This window comes from Felis catus, chromosome F2 (assembly GCF_018350175.1).
Source record: "Felis catus isolate Fca126 chromosome F2, F.catus_Fca126_mat1.0, whole genome shotgun sequence".
Taxonomy (NCBI): Eukaryota; Metazoa; Chordata; class Mammalia; order Carnivora; family Felidae; genus Felis; species Felis catus.
Window position 1 is genome coordinate 46,938,156 of NC_058385.1, and position 16,604 is coordinate 46,954,759.

The following is a 16,604-nucleotide window of genomic DNA, read 5'->3' on the forward strand; positions in this document are numbered from 1 at the left end:
CAGTAGCAAGAGAAAAAGGAGAGGAGCGTGATCTCTCTGTTCTCAGTTTCCGACCAGGTTTGGGAAAGCCTGGGATATTAATATTTTTTGGTACCTAATTTATGTTGCATCCAGTCACCTTACATAGGAATAAAGAACTGGAGCCAGGGGACTGGTTTAGAGCTTGCTTGAAACTACATATATACCCTTAGCAATGTGGTGTCCCCACTCCTCAGTGATGTGGACACCACAAGGGTATGAGCTCTGTGTTTTGCTCTTATGAGCGTAATGACTAGAAGAATAGCTACCTTTTTAATTGTGGGCTTAAAGGCAGGTGCCGTGTTAAAAACTACATCCATTATCTCATTTAATCTTTAGGCTACCTCCAGCTATAGAGGTGATATATATCTATATTAGATAGAGGTGATATATATCTATATTAGAATATGGATATTCTGAGGAAGCAGGGCTCAGAGAGGTAAAGTAACGCGCTCAAGCTCACATAGCAGAGACCAGAAAGACACCGGGACTCCCCATAGCTGAGTTCTTAGGCTCTTCCCATGTGCCTGTGACAGCTGTGACCTAGGTTGCCTTTTGTGTTCTAAGGAATCTCTGAGAATGTTTCCCATTCCCCTCTTTCCAAATGAAAGGTAGGCATTTCTAACACAATTCAATGAAAGGACACACACCTTAATAAGCTTTAGGGGTAGAAAATGTCACATTTTCCCCTCCTGTGCTGTTCTAGATGACCACGGCTCTTCTAAACTCCGATATTTCACTTACGTCACTCCAAAGCATCAAATTTCTCTTTGAATGTTGATTTTTACACACACACACACACACACACACACACACACACACACGATGATTCTCAGTTTCAAGTGGATTCCTAGAATTCCATAGCACCTCATCCACATTTCTGATGGTGCATGCATCATGCTGCATTTCATTTGTTCAGCATACATGTTTGAGACCTTGAAATGCCAGGCGGTGTTCGGGTACTAGGGATTCAGCCACGAATCAAGATGCAAAAGTCCCTCCCTCACCGAGCTCGAGCTCGCATTCTAGTTGGGGGAAACTGAAGATAAAATGGGGAAATGTAGGGCAGGTCAGTTGGTGATAAGTGATATGGAGGAAGATCATGCAGGGAAAAAGGAAGGAGGGGTGGGAGAAAAGCTGCCATTGTTGGGCCTTTTGGCTTACTCACCTTCTCAAGGACAGACACTAGTTGAACTTCTGGAACTTACCACCTTTCTTACTGCCTGACCTCGTGAGGCTCCGGAAATATTTGTTGATTGCACGCACAGGATGCACGTTTCAGGGAGCTCATTTGGTATGGAAATAGTTTGCTTTTCACAGCTTTTGGTGAAGGATGTATTGGTTGTACTACTAAAGGCCTTTCCAAGAAGGAAGTGACTATTTATTTTTGGGGTGGGTTCTCTGCTTTCTATGGTTTTATCAGGACCCAGTGCATGCTGGCAGTTTTTGAATAGAGTTCCAGCATAAGCCCACAGAGAACAAAAAATAGACTTGGTCAGCAACGATGAAGCTTAGTCCTTTTATGGGAAAGATGAGAAATGAGAAATTAAAAGGCAAGAAAGAAGGCCGGTGTCAGAAAAGGAGACAAGAAAAAGCGATGAACAGAAGCAAGGAAGAAACAGCAGAGAAGGACGTAGAAGAGAGTGAGTTGGTAGAAAAAGCCTCAGCCCCGATAGGAGAAACCCACAAACCCTAACTCTAATTCAGCTTAGAGAATTCGAGAGAGGACCATGGAGCAGGGAGAAGAGGAAGCCTCCACTAGTAAACCCAAGGCAGAGAATCCTAATTTATTTCGATTTTTGACTGATCGTTAACTATTCCTAAATGTCTAGTAAGAGCTTATATCTCCTCCCACCTGATACAACTATCCTAAGTCATCTTCACGGTCCTTGACATCGGGAGGAGAAACTTTGGAAAGGAGCACCCAGGAGACAAGCCTTTTTGTGTGACAGATGGATCAGGAAGCACAGTGAATGCAGGGTTGGTGCCGTGGGTCCTGAACGGGGTCAACACAAGTCCTGGCTCCCGAAACTTAGCAGTGGAAAACACAGACAGACAAATGTAAAATGTTATGAGATCTATAAGGAAAGCATTACTCACGCCAATTAATAAGTCTCTTCAAAAATAGTCAGAAGCCAGAAGTGAGATCTCTTTAACGACCCCTTCATGATAATTTGGATGCGCTCAGCGTCTGTCTCATAGGGTTGAGGATTCTTGTCTACCTTGTGGCACCAACCACACCTGCTTTTTGACTGCTTGCTGACCCGGGAGAAGGAAAGGCAAAGAGATGTCGATGACTATAACTCAAGTGGCCGCAAGTGGGTGGCAGTCGGCGGCCAGGTCGAGGAAGCGGGAATAGGTGGGCACTGGTAAGTGCTCCATATTGCCCCGCCACAAAATGTCAAGACTCCTCCTCATGGTGGTACTATTTCTTCTGAAGACATTATCAAACTGAGACCATGAGAGAAGCTCTTCACATTTTCCAGAACCTTCCCCGTCTCAGAGGAATGGGGATTAGCACGGTCTACCACAAATTTATTTCAGGAAAACCAGGTATGTTCTTCCTTTTCATTCTCAGAAACGCTCTAGGAGTACATGGAGGCACAGAGTGGTCAAGTAATGTACTCCGGGTCTCACTGACTGGTCATTGCTGGAGTCAGAATTTGAACGTAGCCCTGACTTGTTGGAGTGCTTCTCACTCCCTCTGCCTGCTCCTGCCTGGTATTCACAGGAGGGGAGCTGCGGAGCGCTAACAGCACGTAGGAGACCTGAGGATATAAAAGGGAGCCATTTATTGTCTTTTCTCTCATTTTTTTCTTCTGAAACCTCTTCCCCCAAATGAAAAAAAAAATGTTTTGTGTTGGCATATTTAAAAAAAGATTAAATACAATTTAAGATGAGACGTTCATAAGGCTTTTCAGCTGTATCTTCAACAAAATAAAAAATGTTTAACTGATTAGGAGATCCTTACAGTGAATGATATCCTACAGTCATCCGTTTATCTCTTCCATGTGTACTTCTCAATCTAGAACTCCCACTGTTGCCTTTTTTTTTTGTCAATGCATCATGGCAAGGAGCATCCAATCATGAGTCTCAAGAAATCAAATATTTGAAGCTATTATATAAAAAAGGTTCCTGGCTTCATCACCGATCCAGGCATTGGGGGAAGGGTAATGACTAGACCAATTTATATTTTCTGGAGCACTTACAGCCTCCAACTGAAAATGCATCCTGGCAGGAAGTGCTTTAATTATTAAGATCAGCATATTGTTTGCCTTGCAGACAGGCTCTGAGAAAAGTCTCCCTTAGAGTCAGAGTGGGGAAGGGAATCTGCTTAAGTAGCACTCAGTCAAGCATTATCTTTCAAAATATTTACAGATTAACAGATAGAGAGGTCACAGTTTCTGTGGTACCGACACCCCAACGTATTTTTCTGTTCGCTTCTCTCGCGGAGAGTCGAAGACAACAGAAAGATTGTGGATGTTAGTTATCAATGTGGGAGGCCCCACAAAAGACAGGGAGGGGCGACTGGTTTGCTGACTGAACGGAACAGGGGTACAGTCGAGAAGACGGGAGAGGAGGCCTGCCAATGACCACCAATAGGACGCTCCATGCGAGGCCCGAACTTGCCTCCTCGTGACATCATCGAGTTGGGTGCTCTCCAGAGCTACGAGAGATCCAAGAAAGGGATAAGGAATATAAAAAGCTATTCATAGGAGAGCTGCTGTCTTCAAAAGAAAAGAATGCGTAGGATAAAACAATGTCATTTGAAACTCCAGCAAATGGATAGGAAAGGTGTGACCACTTTTTAGTTCCTCAGTTTTAAGATAACTGTACCTGATGAGGGTGGTGTCTACAAGTAACCTGAAGACTTTGAAGTCCGTCTTATGTCACAACTCCAAGGTTGGAGGAGGGGAGCACTGCTCTGAGACCTCAGGTTTATTTGGAAGAGCTTTACTTTTCTCTTCAGTTGAAGTTAAACACACGGATGGGATTAAAATGAAATGATCTTCATACAACTTTAACTTAGCCCCATGACAAGCCACACCAATGGTTATGTACTATCAGTTAATATTTTAATAAATTCTGCAACTGTCTAGCCTTATTTTATTGCATTATTATTTTTACTAGTCACATTATTATTTCTTATTGCATTGTATTTTCGCGTGTGCACATTAAGAGTTTCAGCTTATGAAAACTAAGCATTTAAAAAAAAAAAAAACACCAAATATTTTGACCCTATTTGAACGTCTCCATTACAAGAATATTAGACCAGGACCTTCAAAGAATGGAAGTGACTCCAGCCTATTTTCATCTCCCAGGGGTCTTGTCTAAAGCCAAGTCCTCCTTTGCCAGCTATCGCTCAGGCAAAGATTTTGAGAGATACAATTAAGAAAAAAAAAAAAGACTTCAAGTTCATTTCCATTTGGAAGGATGGAAGGAAATCGAAATGCTTGTCGAGAAGCAGGAAGTAGTCAGAGTGCTATACAGCTCCCGGGCCAGAAGGCATAAGCATGAATTATGGTGCTCCGGAATTTGTTGAAATTACAAAGCACACGTGGCCACTGATGTTGGGGATATGGTTTTAAATTTTGCAGGACAGGAAAAGATTTTCAGGTGTTTGTCCAGATGTTTGGTCTGGGGTTCTGTGAGCACGTCCCTCCTCCTCCAGATGGCACGACCTTTGCCCAGCTCTGTCTCTGACACATCTACCCTCTAAAACATGAGCAGAAACCTGCCTCCGTCTGTTAATACTTATGATGAAAAATTCAACAATACGGCCTTTAGAAAGGTAAGGATGTGTTGTCCCAAGAGAAATCCTCAGTATTTCAAGATCCTGAGATGATTATAATTCAAGAGTAAGTCTAAGGACTCTTCCTGGAATGGTTTGCAAAAATAAGGAATATGAGGTTACTTATGTGTGTGTGGCAAAAAATTGTATCTGGCAAGAATTTCTCCTCCTTTCTTTCTCAGCCTTTTTCTGAAAGTGGGTGGATGCTTCTTGTAATTACGGGACGTTTAATGGACACACGAGCTTTTTTGCAGTATTGATGGCTTATTCTTAACTTGGCTTCATTCCTCATAAACTGGCAAACCCTAAAAGACGCCATCAGCAGCTTAGAATTCCGTGTGTGTTGAAAAGTGCAAACAATTTAGAACAAAAATCAATCAGCACATTTATAATTAACAATGGTTAATTTTAAAGGGAAAATACACCAAACATAACAATTTCGTAGCAAAACTAAACTGCACAGAATAACCAGGTGCTCATTGACTTATAGAGTATTAAACTTAGCCCTTGACCTTGTTTAATTAAAACAAAATCCTCTACCCCCCCCCCTACTCTAAAGGACTACACAATTTTCTCCCTCTAAAAATAGATGAACTCCCTTTCTCATGAATGCCATGCTTCTCCCCTCCCCCCCACCCCCAGGCCTTTGGTTCTTTTTGTTGGCAAGGAGTTTCAGCTTCTAGTGATCTTGTAAAAACTTGGAACCCCCAGGCAGTGGGGACAAAGTGTCTAAGTCTCCCCGTTAGGTCTGGGGCCTCCGCAGGACCCACAGGGGACCATCTCTGATTTGTCCCTCACCACAGCCACATTCCAGGTGGATGCCAAGTAAATAAATATCTGTTGAGCAAAGTATCCCAAACACAAGTCATTCTTGAGGTTCTCTGAAAGCGTGCTTGTTATTTATTAAGCGCCCCAGTGGGTCAGAGAGTCAATGAATTTCAGAGCTGGAAGGGATTTGAACGGTGACCTGGTCCAACCCCTTCATTTTATAAACAAGGAAGTTGAGATCCAGAGAAAGGCACCCTGCCCAAGGTCACACACCTAGTTCTCAGCAGAGCTGGAAGCAGAATTCCCAGCCCGGGTTGCTTCACCCTCTGCAGTTGCATTGCGCCTAATCAGACCTGATCCCTGCTTACAAAAGATTTAGAATTTCATCCTGCCACATTTTTGAAGTTTGACGTATTTGCATAATCAGAATTGTAGAGCTGGGATCTACTTTTGGATTTAGGGGGAAACTGCGATGAGGAGACAGAAATAGCAGAAAAATGAACACCCCTACCATATATATTTAAAAAAATCAATTTGGCTTTATTTATATCCCACTTTGTCCCCGGAAAGATGTTAAGAAGTTTTTAAAGGGACATACAATATAACAGAATAAAACAAGTAAGGACAATACTCTAAAAACAAGGTAAGAAAAACGACCAAGAAGGAAATAAACGTCGCAAAGTAAGTTGGGAACTAGAGCGAGATTAGTGGACAAAGTACACCCGATAAGCCCTAGATATTTGCTTCAAGGAGGCTACACATTTGCCAAGCCTCCAAACAGGAAGCATGAACTGTTACAAGATTCATCATTCCCAGATAAAAAACAGACCTAGCCTGGAAAAGCACAACTCTCCTTACTAAGGAGGCCAGAGAGAAGGTTCTCCCGTGTGTCCCATTATATCCTGAAGTACATTAAGATAAACTGGATTCGAATCACTACCTTTCTGAGGTATTCGTGATTAGCCAGTCAACTCCCCCCGCAACAGGTGGAACAGAGACTTTTCAAGGTCACTTCCTGGCACTGGGTCTACTGGATTTGGAGAAGGAGGAAGGGATCCTGGGACTTTCTCTTCCATAGCAGACCTTGGGAGAAGGTCACCACGCATCTCGGTTATGAACACAGATGCCCTTTTAACCTAGCCGAGGAGTCATTTTCCTCTTCTTTGAGGAAAGAGGGCTAGCTGGAGCTATGGCTCACCAAAGTTGGCCCCTTCCTCTTCAGTTTTGAAGAGCCCCTGAAGAAATTCTCTGGGGCCCAGAAGTGACAGCCAAGGAGGCTCCAGGTTCCTTGGAAGCAACTTCTAAAATAGCTGTTTATCTTGAAGGGCTAGCGGGATTGGTGAAAAATGTAGAAATGACTGCCCTGGCTATCAGGCAGAGGACCATTTGGAGCTCTAAATATCCAGTATATAATGGAAGGAGACTGAATTACCTGGGGGCGGGGGAAGGTAAGGGGAGGGAGGGTTACTAAAAGGACAGTGGCTCCCCATCTACCGTTTCCCTCTTAGTGAAAACACCAAAGAAGCACCTGGGTTCTCTGCCCCTGAGAGTAAAAGTGTATTTAGATTGCTCTGCAGTAGAGGCGGAAGGAAATCTATGTTGCAAAAAGGTGATTTGTATTTTAGTTTCCATTTCTCATTTTGTTTCCTAGTCTACCTAGGAAATTGCTGTTGAGAACAATAAATGGAACTTGAACCAGCTCAAATATTTGGGATGATATCCTACCACACAGGGGAAAAGGAATACCTATGCAGATAGAACAAGTAGTGTTTCCAGTTTCAACCTTCTCTTTGATCTTGATTACCAAAGTATTGAATAATCATTGTGGGAAATGCAGGAAGTAAACTTTAAAGGAATAGAGGATAAAATCCCCTATAATCTCATCCATTTTAAGGTTTGGTAAATTTCCCACCATTTTCATTCTTATGCATTCTTTGTATACATAGTTATGATTCGATTCGGAAATTAATTTGAAAATCAATTTCAAGCTGCAAGACAGTTCTTCGATGTGCTTCTTGTCATCATTCTCTGAGTCCAGAACATTCGATTTCCTCTGCAGTAAGTCTGTAAGGTATGACTAAAGGTAAGATGAAGGTTTTTTAGCAAATCTCTCAGAACGTAACCATCTAAATGGGCAAATCCCCTTCAAGGTATCTGGGGAGATAGGGACATAATACCACCACACATTTATTCTAATGCTGCTGACTTAACTTACAACGCTTCTGGGATTTCTCCTCTGGAATTACTTTCTAAGCCTCTGGCACTTTCTTTTGAATATTATCACATTGACAAGTTTTCCCACTTTGAGGGTGAGTTTGATATTTGGAAACTGCCAAAAATTGTCAGAGCTTGGGTCTGATGAGTAAGGTATGTGACCCCACAACCTGGGCAATATTGCTTTTGGTTACAAACGCATCACGTCCCAAGTGTCATGAAACATTTTCTCGTGTGGTAAAAAGGTTTTGAAATGGAAACCTTTTAGTAGAAGGGAGAGTTACCCTCTCTCCATAAATCTTGACAAATTCTATTGTGTGGAGGGGAAAATTATCTCTGTCAGACCGACTTATTCTGGGTTTTCTGACTTGTAATTACACTTTTTTGGTGGCCAAAACCTATTGGTTTTACAGGCTCCATGATAATTCCATTCTCAGTTTCTAGCAAAGCATAAAGTATTCCATATTCAAATATATGATAGTCACAAAGGTAAATTGTTCGTAACCAATTAATGAACTAAAACTACACTTACTGTTACCATTATCTCAAGATATAGAAGACTTCATGCTTTAATTATCCTGTTACTCATTTAATAATGTTCTCTCTATTCATGTCAGCCTGAACATTCTTTTCCCAGTTTCTACATCAATCTGGTAGCATAAAAGAGGAAATTAGAGGGCCCTGTTTGTCAGTACAGATTGTTAATATTTCTGAAGGTTGCGTACAGAATCATGTGTAGCTTTCTGAATCCTCAAGCTTGCGTAATATTTTAAGTACAAAGTATAACTCTACTCAGTGTTCTTTTATCATGTTTCTTCTATTTGACAGCAAAAAATTGCAAGCATTTTTATAATGCAAGGATTTTAGTAAACATCTTGAAGAAGAGCCAGCAATATTTCCTTTTATACTTTTTGCTCTACACATTCTTGGTTATTCCTGAGAAGTTGAGATATAGAAACGGTGATGTTGGGGGAGGGTGTGTGTGTGAATAGATATATATGTATTAAAAAATGTTTTTCCCTGTCTTCTTGATATTCATGAGTTTTCTTATTCCTTGAAGACTAGTCTCTTTCCTTCCACCTACAGACGTTTTCCCCCTTTTGGTTTGGTCAATTTTGTAAAAGGAAAAAGCAAATACTATCTGTTGGGGGCCTGGGTGGCTCAGCTGGTTATGCGTCTGACTTCGGCTCAGGTCGTGATCTTGTGGTTTGTGAGTTCGAGCCCCACGTTGGGCTCTGTGCTGACAGCTCAGAGCCTGGAGCCTGCTTCGGATTCTGAGTCTCCCTCTCTCTCTGCCCCTCCCATCCTCCCCTTCTCTCTCTCTCTCTCTCTCTTCATCTCTCCCCTTTCTCTCTCTCTCTGGCCAACAGCTTTTAGCTCCTATCGATCGGATAAGAATGTAGAACTCATAAGTAGCAAATGCATTAAGTGTCCCCAAGCTGCCCCTACACTCTGCAGGGGCCTCAGTAGACCCCCGGTGTCCTCCACAGCATGGACGGAGGCCGTCTCCTCTGGTGTCTTCATTGCAGCCTTAGCCTGGACATGTGGTAAGTAAATACTCTAGGAGCGTGCTTGTCTTTTGCCATCCATTAAGTCCCCACGTTTTTCTTACCTCTAAGCCTTCAAGCATGTGGCCTCTCCTTGTCTGGGCTAACTCTTACCAACCCTTAAGGCCTTATTTCTGGAGCTCTTTGAGACTTAGTGCCTGATTAGTACAGGCCCTAAGTAGAAGGTGGTTGCCTTTGACCTCACTGCCTTGCATTTCTTCTGTCCTCCACACCTCACAGCCTAATCTAGGACTCTTGTTTTTCCTCCTTGCTGTCTGCCACAGCAAACATCTATAGAATAAATAGATGAATAGATGAACGAATGAAAATCCTTCACACTTGTCCTAACTTTACCTCCTAGCCACTATATCTGGAGATCTCTGTCTCTGCTGGGTTTCAGGGGTGGGGAAGGATTCTCCTAGACCTTAACAGTATAGCCCGTATATGTTTGATCTTCATAAATGGAGCGCCCACCAAGTTGAAGAATGTGGGCATTCTCTTGCCACATGATGGGAAGACATTATCTAAATGGAGTTTAAGTAGAAAACCTATATGATAAATAATAATCTCAAGTTCCACCTCTCAGAAATGTTATTTTCTTGTCCAGTACCATTGATCTCTGTCTTTTGGGCTTATGTTTCAACTGTTTGTTTATGAATGGCTATAAGAGAGGCAAAGTTTTAGGTAAACAGTCATCTTTGAGAGCAAAACCATAAAAAAAAAACCTTCTTATTCTATGGAAAGTTTACTTATATAACATGCCTATGCTATAAAGTTGGAAGGATTGATGATGAAAATTATCCAAAAAGTTTTTGAAACATTCAAAAAAGTTGAAACCAAAAAAGACAAGGTTTGACAGGATTAAATTAAAGCTCTGCATGTAGATTAAAAAAAAAATCAATTACACAAGCAGAGGGTGGGAGAAAGCAGGCTTGGAAGCTGCTCATATGGAGAAAGTCAATTATAACTGACTCAAATGTTCAGCCAATGGTGTGATGGTGTTACTCTGAAAATTAATGCGTTTAGATTACCTTAAAGACACCAAGGTTTGGACTCAGGATGTGGAGGCTCCTTTTGCTCACTCAAATCAGTCTGCTATATCAAGGTACCCCCTTCTAAGAATATCTACAGGCCAGAGCATATCTGGAGTAGCGATTTTCTTTTTTTGAGTAAGCTCTATGCCCAACATGGGGCTTGAACTCACTACCCTGAGATCAAGAGTCGCATGCTTACCAATTGATTGAGCCAGCCAGGCACCCTGGAGTAGTGATTTTCAAACCATGGGTTGTCACTTACGAGCATAAAATCCACTGAGTGGATAGCAAACCAGCCTTTCCAAAAAATGAAATAGAACACCATAGAGTTGAATAGAAAAATAAAAGTTCGTGGCAGCTAATAAGGCTACTTATTGTTTTCTGGAACTTGTGCTTCGGCTTACATGCATGAATGTGCATACTGATGATATATAAAATGGATTTCTTTCTGTGGGTCATAGTCAGCAGAGTTCCAGAAACAGTGATCTAGAGAAACATGTCCAGATGGTGAGAGGGATGGACACCTGGTTATTTAAGAAACAGTTGCAACAATCGGGAATGTTTAGCTTGAAGGGGAGAAGACCATAGGATGACATAAGAACTGTCTTCCAATAGTTGAAGGACTGTCATGAGGAGGAAAGAACGGCTTTGTTCTCTGTTATTTCAGGAGACACAGGTTCAGGGGAGGGAGCTTTTAGATCACTACTCAGATAAACTATCTGACAATCGGAGCTGTCCATCAGTGGAACTGCAAAAACACATTCTAGAAGCGATGAAGCATAAGACGGGGGACCATCTGTTAGGGTTACTGTGGCAGAGGTTCTTATACCGGGAGAGAGGTTGAATTAGACACCTTTGAACGCCCCTTTCAACTCAGAGATTTGGCCATTCTATTTTCTCCTGTCGGTGTGTCTGAATTTCATAAGTTACGTGCTTTAGATCAGGTAATTAATTCAGCATTTAAACTAATAGCTATCTTATATGCTTATAATATTCTGTGTTACACCATTTAATTTTTAGTCATGCCTTATCTATTATTTTTTCTAAGCTTATTTGTTTTGGGAGAGAGAGAGGAAGAGCACAAGCAGGGGAGGGGCAGAGAGAGAGGGAGAGAAAGAATCCCAAGCATGACAGCATGGAGCCTGACGTGGGGCTTGAACTCATGAACCGTGAGATCATGACCTGAGCTGAAACCAAGAGTCAGGTGCTTAGCTGACTGAGCCACCCAGGCGTCCCTTCATACCTATTATTTTAAAGATGAGATTACTAAGGTCACTTGGATACTTGGGGAGAAGTGAGATAGGACCTAGGCCTCCTGAACTCTAGGCTTTCGATTTAATTGTGGCAGCATCTTGACCCTGAATATCGGCCCTGACATTACTCAGATTGTGGCAGACTCTGCTGAGTTCTTACCTCAGTATCTGTTCTCTTCTTGCTTAGGGCAGAACTCCCAGTTTTTACCTGGCCGTGACCTCCTGCTGAAAACACCATATCTTCCAGGTTCCCTTGCACATATATATATATATATATATATATATATATATATATGGTTAACTGGGCTCACTTATGTCTAAGTAATAGGAATGGAAGGCAGTTTCTGGAAAACTTGCCAAAAAGACAGCTGATACGTGCCCTTAGCTTCTCCATCTCCTCCTTCTTCCCTTCCTCCTTTCTGTAGGTGGATCTCAAACAGCCATCTTGAATTGTGAGGTGGAAACCATGTGCCCAGGACGGTGTAGCCTGGGGCCCTAAGACCATGCCATTGCCATAGCAGCCCTAGAATTGTTCTTTTATAGGACGAGAGAGAAGGAAACTTCTGTCTTCTTTAAGTCAGCGTCATTTGTTTGTTAGAGGCCATTGAAACCAATCTCACTTGATAAGCAGTGTCTTTCTCTCACATGTGGACATTGGGTATCCTGCCTTTATTTGCCGTAAACCTGAGAGGATGTTAGATCTTCCGAAATTAGAATTTCAGCATCTTGACATCTTTCATAATAGGTGCACACCTAAAAACGGGCCTATTTCTGTCTAGGTATTTCCAGGCTTAAGATGGGGAATATTTGTGGGCTGCCTGGTGGCTCGGTTGGTTAAGTGTCTGACCCTTGATGTCGGTTCAGGTCAGGATCTCACGGTTCACGAGATCAAGCCCCGCACTGGGCTCTGCACTGACGGTGCGAAGCCTGCTTGGGATTCTCTATCTTTCTCTCTGTCCCTCCCACGCTCGGTGTCTCTTTCTCTCTCTCTCTCTGTCAAAATAAGTAAAAATTTAAAAAATTTCTTTAAAAGGGGTATATTTGCAAGCAAATTGCTGTTTTAGTGTGTTAAATGCTGCCTTCCTTAGCCCCAGTTAATGAGACTTCCAAAGATTCCTGACTCAGGCACTCAGAGAATTGGAGCCATCCATTTCTCTTCTCCCCTTCAGACAATTTTCGCGATAACGATAGTCCCCTCCGTCTTTTCCTAGTCCCAATTCACCCCTGGGACCAAACCGGACCTTGGTTTATCATCCGTTTTACCATTTAACTGCCATACAATGGGGCTTGCAGTGACTATGATTCTGGGCAGGGCCTAGATGTTAAAGCGTTCGGGGAACTTGTGCAACCCTTCCCCTTGTCTCAAGAAAAGGGGAGTCTGAGATGCTTCCTGCACGGTTGTACAACCAGCCTGGCAGAAAGATGATCTCAGAGCCCTTGTGCAAAGAACAGAGCATGCTGTGTAAGGCCTGAAGATGGAACTTTTCTATTTCTACGGCTATTGTCTCCGTTCAGCTTTGCAGCAAGAAGCGGAATCTGCTAGATCTTCTGGTCAGTCTGATTCTACTCTACTGCAACTTTATCTCATATCTTGAAATCGCTGTGATGTTTGAGGATAACAGTAGACTTCTTGATTCCGGGTTCAGAGCTCTACTCATAGCGTTATTCAGGGGTCCCTGGTGGCAATACTTGGGAATGAATTTCATGTCCTTCGTAAATTTATGCCATTAGCACAGAGAAAGAGTAATAGAAAGGCGAGTCGTCGTTTTGGGGCTGATTCACATAGCAGCCAGAATTCTGATGATGACATGAATTTGAAAGGTTTATGGTATTATAGAGTCTCGATCTAAAATCTGAGGTTCTGCCAAGATTTCTTTTAAAATCTCATTTTATGGGGCGCCTGGGTGGCGCAGTCGGTTAAGCGTCCGACTTCAGCCAGGTCACGATCTCGCAGTCCGTGAGTTCGAGCCCCGCGTCGGGCTCTGGGCTGATGGCTCGGAGCCTGGAGCCTGTTTCCGATTCTGTGTCTCCCTCTCTCTCTGCCCCTCCCCTGTTCATGCATAGCTACAAATGTTTATTTCAAAGACAATCCAGAGTCTCGAGAAGAAAGTTCCAAGTTGGACTCAGAGTAGAAATAAACATGGCTTTTGCAAAAGCATCTGGTGTGGTCCGACAGAGCCAATAGTGCTGCTTGGAGCAATTTCCGTGGCCACCTCCCACTTTCATACACGTTTTCTTTAATGCCACAAAAATACATTTAAAACTCATTTTTAAAAGGCTCATTCATAGTGAGGCACGAAGGAAATATTAGACCTCTAAAATCGGACTCTGTAACACACACACGCACACACACACACACACACTCAGACACACACACACACACACACACACACACACACTCACACACTCACGCTCTCCTCTCTTCCCCTACCCCCTCCGTTAAAGCGAACTACCAGGCTATCACTCTTATCTGAAAAACAAAAGGAGAAACCCATTAAAGTACAGTCGCTTTACTTTTCAGATCAAATCCTTTTGAAGCACTTTTCTTTTTTTGGTGAATACCTTTAACATGAGAAATGACAAAACCACAATAACTCAGGATCCATAAAAGATGAAGTGTGTCAGGTGGTTAGGACAGGAATCTTTGGGTTCCTATTTCCTCCTCTGTCACTTTGAACCCATCAGATTTCATCCTTGCTCTAGCTCTGAGAGCTAGCTCTGAGAGCTCTTTTCTAGCTCTGAGGGGAAAGCAATCCCTGTTTCTCGAAGCCAGAAATGTATTATTGTCTTGACGTAAAGGAAGTCCGCCCTCATGGCCACCAATGTGAGGATGAGAATCATTTTGAGCCTTAATACCTCAGCCCTTTTCATACAATAAAAATCAAGTGAACAGAAGAACTGGGGCAAATAGCCTGAGGCTCACCGAAATAAACTTTACTTCCGTTTCAACTACATGAATTGATCCCAAGGACCGAGTCTAGTTTAAATGAGATGCCTCCGAAATTCTTCAGCTAGAAAAACTTCACTTCCAGGAGTTTGCTGACAAAGAGGTATTTGTCTCCTGCCTCTACAGAAGGCTACATTACTCATTCTCGGCCTTTCCCCTCCCAGGTGACTCCGCCCAACATGATCGCCAAATAAGGCAATCCTCCAAGTGAGTTTTCCTTCTATTTACTGGAATTAGTGAGTGAACAGGAGGATTTTTAAAGGACTAGCTGGTTCTCTTTCTTTTTGGACACTCTTGACTCATCGGCCGGGGAGAGGACTAGAAGCGTAGAGAATAATGATTCTCCAAACTGGTGTACGACAGAATTACTCGGGGAAATTTGAAAATACTGATGTCTGATGTACTGGTCTGGGCATTGGGATTTGTTCACGTTCCTCGGGTGATTATAATGTGTGTGCATTTGGGTCTGGCAGAGTTGTTAGAACTTACAGTTTGTGCTCCTTCAATTCAAGAAGCCACCATCGGTAGTAAAATTAGCTGTCACTAACTGAGCACTCCCTGGGCCATGCACTCTGGTTAGTGCTTTACATGCATGATGTCATTGTATCCTTCCCACAGCTGTGGTCAGGCCCTAGTGATAATCTTCATCATCGGGTCTAAGGCAGCAAATATTTATTGAACACCATTGTGTTAGTCACCACTATGAACACACGGATGAGTAAGACACAGTTCATGTCCTTGAAAAGTTAATGAACACAGGGATTCATTATAACCATAATATAATGAAGAACACCTTTTGTGAGAGAGTGCAAGTTACTAATGAAGGTCAGAGCAAGGAGGGTATACTACAGACGGGGGGGGGGGGGGGTGGGGGGGTGGGGAGGGTACCAAGAAAGGTGACACGGTAGGCTCAGGGGTGTGCTGGAACCAGCTCATTCTGGTCTCTGAGGACTGATAGCTAAATTTCCAGAAATGTTGTGAGCCAAGCGAAGTCAAGTTGGTAGCTTGAAATTGGCCTTGGTGGGAGTATTGAGCTATGAAAATTGGCAAACACTACAAATCCAAGCTCTTTCTGTTCGCAGAACTGGTTGTTAACAATTTACGAGCACATCACCGATGGATCTTAAAAGATGCCTAGGATTTCCCCCTGAAGAGGCGGGATGTGCCAGGTAGAAGGAAGAGTACGATCAAAGGCAAAGAATTGGAAGAGAATTCAAGTTTGCTCAAGAAAGAAACAATCGTCTAGTTTGCCTGGAGTAAGATGCATATAGGAGAAGAGTAGGAGTCACAACTCAAAAGCTGAGGGAGGACTATATCAAGTCTAAAGCTTCCATGTAAAATGTCTAATAGAGTCTGACACATAGTAGGTGCTTTAAAAAGCTAGCACCTTTTTTTAAAGTTAACGTCTTTTCCCCCCTTTTCTTTCTCCAATAAAGTTCAAACTTTTGACATCTAAGGCTCTCTAAAAACCCTATGAGGTAGGTATTTTTTTTAAATGATGAGACTGAGGGGGCGCCAGGGTGGCTCAGTAGGTTAAGCGTCCAGTTCTTGATTTCAGCTCAGGTCATGATCTCACAGTTTGTGAGTTTGAGCCCCTCGTTGAGCTCCATGATGATGGTTCAGAGCCTGCTCGGGATTCTCTCTCTCTCCCTCTCTCGCTGCCCCTCCCCGTTCTCTCTCTCTCTCTCTCAAAGTAAATAAACTTTATCTTTTTTTAAATTTTTTTTTAACATTTATTTATTTTTGAGACAGAGAGAGCATGAATGGGGGAGGGGCAGAGAGAGAGGGAGACACAGAATCGGAAGCAGGCTCCAGGCTCCGAGCCGTCAGCCCAGAGCCCGACGTGGGGCCCGAACTCACGGACCGCGAGATCGTGACCTGAGCCGAAGTCGGCCGCTTAACCGACTGCGCCACCCAGGCGCCCCAGAGTAAATAAACTTTAAATGATGTGACTGAGGATCAGAGAGATTCAGAAGCTGGACAAGAATCACAATTAATCACTGCGTCTTACGGCAGGAAAGTGAGGTGGAT

At 42.9% G+C, this 16,604-nt stretch overlaps 1 long non-coding RNA gene across 1 annotated transcript in view; it reads right to left on the reverse strand.

Moving 5' to 3' along the window:
- Positions 1–799: 799 nt before the first annotated feature.
- The window catches only part of LOC123383211, a 103,990-nt gene continuing 88,185 nt past the window's right edge, over positions 800–16,604 (reverse strand). Inside the window, exon 5 of the long non-coding RNA XR_006592716.1 lies at positions 800–2,786. This is a non-coding gene — a long non-coding RNA (uncharacterized LOC123383211). The remainder of the gene's footprint in view (positions 2,787–16,604) is intronic.